The following is a 4,052-nucleotide window of genomic DNA, read 5'->3' as shown; positions in this document are numbered from 1 at the left end:
TGTCACTTTGTCACAGGGTATCTTACATCCCTACCTATTTTTTTTTTTTTTACTGTATTCTGTATTACGAATGTTGCATAATTCTGGTAATTATAAGAGTAACACCGACTTCTTGTAGACATCGCCAGCAAACTAAGAGGAATGTCTCTTGAATATATAATGACGTAACTCATGACGTCATTAACTTGCCTCCTTCTCGATGGATGATTGCCTATTCACGAAAAAGTCTCCACTTCTGGCAACAATTAAATACAACCAATACTCCTTGTTTACATTTTGTAGTAGTGGTGGTAGTAGTAGTAGTAGCAGTAGTATAGTAGTAGTAAATAAGATTTATGCCATGAGCTCAAGCGCTAGAATCCTTGAAGAAAAGGGTTTCACCAGGTATAATCCGAGAAATTACTTTCTATCAATATTTCTCCATTGAAAAGTTATTTAATTAAAAATCAATTAACAAAGTGAAGGAAACTTTGGCATTCGTCGTAACTCCTTTGATATTTTTCATAATATGACAGTGACGACCATTGTAATAAATGGAGCATATAATATAATGACCTTTCTGCACCTCATGGAAATCAACAAATGACGAAAACTTGGTAGCTTTGGTTGTCCGGGTGTAATTGTTACCCAAAAAATGGCCCTATTATTCATTTACCTATTGAAGCTTACGTAAGGTTTGCCACGGGCCTTCTCACTTTTAAGCAATTGCTCAAGTCGAATCACAAAAGTTGTCCTGCAACCACGGTGACAGTGACTTATCATAGCCGCCATTCTTAAAGCCTTGACAAGGTACGAATATTCATTCAGAATTTCAGAGACAGCTGTTTGCCATCATCATCTTATGGGAGGAGTCGGTCGCCGTCATATGTTTACGTCATGTATAATTTTGAACCCAGACATTGGAGCGTTCTGCCACTGGCTTCAGCTGCTTTATTTTACTCTTATGAATATACTTTTTTCTAATATAAGTGATAAAGAATGCTGCCGAAAATTAGGTAGGGACAAAGGCTTTGAATTTCATAGTAGTATATATAGATACATATAGAATATGATAACTTCTCCATTTCCACTCTGCAGATCTTGTTAGTTTTTTTTTTTTTTTTTTTTTTTTTTTTTTTTTTGTCAGAATTCCCTATGGCAACTATTTCACAACAAAACTAGTTCAGCCCAAACGAGTTTTCTGTCCGGTGGTGGCTTCAGCCACGGCCCATAAAAATCTTAGCCGCGGCCCATGAAACTCAGCCACGGTCCGGTGGTGGCATATGTTGTTGGTACTTATAGCGCTGCCAGAAGAACGATTATGACTAACTTTAACCTTAAATAAAATAAAAACTACTGTGGCTAGAGGGCTGCAATTTGGAGGATGGATGACCAACACCAATTTGCAGCCTTCTAGCCTCAGTGGGTTTTAAGATCTGAGGGGTGGACGGACAGACATAACTGGCACAATATTTTCCTCTTACAGAAAACTAAAAAAAGGTCTTAACATCAAGAAAACGATCCAAACAAAAACAGTGTTTGAGTAAATGGGTTCGACACTTTGCTAGTGAGTTTTTTTTTTCATGTAGGAGTACAAGGCTGGTGATATTTGGAAGTCTCTTTCCCAGGGGAGCAACTTTCCTTCAGGGAACTGAAGGACTGCTATTGGAAATTCTAGAAATAGCATGGAAGCTACTGTGTTGAAAAGTTTTAAGAAAATATGTGGAATCAGGGAAATAATTGCAGGAACATAACAAGTAAATAATGAACAATAGAGCCTTCTGTTCAGCATATAATGCTGTATGAGCCAATGCCCATGAAACATTAACCACAGCCCAGTGGTGGCCTGGCAAAACTTTGCCAAGAGCACGATTATGACCAACTTTAACCTTAAATGAAAAAAAAGAAAACCACTAGGCTAGAGGGCTGCAATTTGGTATGTTTCATGATGAAAGGGTAGATGACCAACATATCAATTTTCAGCCCTCTAGCATCAGTAGTTCTTAAGAACTGAGGGCAGACAGAGAAAGTGTGAACAGACAGACAAATAGCCATCTTAATAGTTTTCTTTTACCGAAAACTATGATATGGATTGTCTCGGTTGATTAGAGAGTCCAGAGGTCCACGCCAGGAATCTTACTGAATTTCACACAATTGCACAAACACAGAAATGAGACAAAGCACTCCATTGGAGGCTGTAATGGCTGAACATGTTAAAACATGCCAGAGAGAAGGAATGCTAATCTAATTTTTTTTTCTTTTTGCCTGACAGAACCATCTGGAGAGGGATTTGAAAATGCAGTGCCTTTCTTTGGTGTTATCCCTGTAGGGATTAGTGCTATCAGTGCATCTCACAAGGCACACTGTAGCCATTACCAAAGGGTGTTTACAGCGTCCCTTCAGTCAGCAGCTACATCCACTTTTTAGTCTTTGAGTTTATTTCCTTTCCTGCTTCCTTTCTTCAATCTTGCTGCCCAGCCTCTCTAACTCTTAATTCTTAGGGCAACAGTGGGTTTTTTTCCCAGCTCTAAGTTTGGATCCTTGTGCTTCATCTACTTTATTCGTGCATCTCTTTATTATGCTGTCCAACCACTCTAACATCCTCTTTTCACTACCTTAAGCGTTGCCTGCCTGAAATTGACCCACAGTTTTGATTGAAAACCTAAATTCGATGAAATCAAATACTCGGGCTCATATACACTTTCTTCACTGTTGTTACCGTTTCCTCAATGTTCTTAGTCTTAGTTTTATGTCTCCTGCTTCCACCTCTTGTTGTTAAATTGATATGTCACATCTGTGAAGAGGAAGTAATATGCCAAGAGAAGTCTCTGTACATTAATGAATGTACAGATTCAGACAATTTCAGATATTCAAAGCTGCTCATATCTTCTGTCATTATGCAATGTTTTAGTTCTTTGCACTAGCTGGTCTTCATAAAGTATGTAGTTGTGTAGCTGTACAGAATAGTGAACGCTGAAGACTTATTTTCCATGGTACCATAGAGTAACCGATATAGCTGGGCTTCATATACAATGTGGGTGAGTTAATTGTAACTTCTCGTTATCAGTTGTGTCTGGCCAAAGATTCTTTGATACACATTTGTCACAGGGACAAGGAGCACCTCTTATCTAAATTATATTTTTGATGACTTGAGTTTTCCCTTAAAGGCTAGGCCGTATAACATAGTATGGTAAAACCGACTTGTTTTTTCAGGAGCTGGGTGACATAACGAACAGTAGTTCACTTTACAGGCTGCCCTTGAACAAGAGCCCAAGCTAACTTAGGGTTATCTTAAACTTGCCGAAGTGGTCTGAGTGTTGACTTTCTTAGTTTTTCTACAGATGCCTTCTTCTGTCATATAATTCTGAGATGAATTTTTGATTAATAGCTTCCTGATTTGATCTAGTTGTTTCAGACAGAATTCTAGCTACTGTGATGCATGAATGCTTTGTTCAAGCAGGCAGAGAAGACCAAACATTCAGTCTCACTATACTGTTAGTTTTCACTTGTAGTAGGCTTGAGTTGGGAACCAGCTTTACTCTAGTACAAGTACTTTGAAAAAGAGGAGATTTTTGTACAAGTTCATCACCATCATGAAAACAAAGGCAGAGGATTGAAATTTCGCGGAATATTTCATTGGTGTAAGATACTTGAAGTCCCCCTAAAATAATATTTTCCATGATTCTGGAGTACAGGGTAGGAGCAGTTCTTCAACCACATGTCAAGGCATATTCAGAGCTGCCTGTTTCTGTTCTGAATATATTATCCAGAACCATGATGGTGGCTATAGGGGTAAGTTTACCTGAATAAGATCTCAGCATTCATTAACGTCATGTCACCTGACTGTGCTCATATCCCCTCACGAATGACGCCAAAATAAGACAGGAGTGAGAATTCTAAGAAAATACAGAAACTGTTATTCGTCAAATTCCGATGATGCAGTCATCATTTTTAACATGTTGTTAACTTATTTTTCTCATTCTCTTTAAGCATGTTGTTACGAGCATTATTCCTACAAGTTAACTGCCTCGTCTCATGGTAAAAAATAATTTGATTATTATAGTTGCGCTTAC

Source organism: Macrobrachium nipponense, chromosome 16 (genome assembly GCF_015104395.2).
Source record: "Macrobrachium nipponense isolate FS-2020 chromosome 16, ASM1510439v2, whole genome shotgun sequence".
Classification (NCBI taxonomy): Eukaryota; Metazoa; Arthropoda; class Malacostraca; order Decapoda; family Palaemonidae; genus Macrobrachium; species Macrobrachium nipponense.
Note: the sequence above shows the minus strand (reverse complement) of the source record.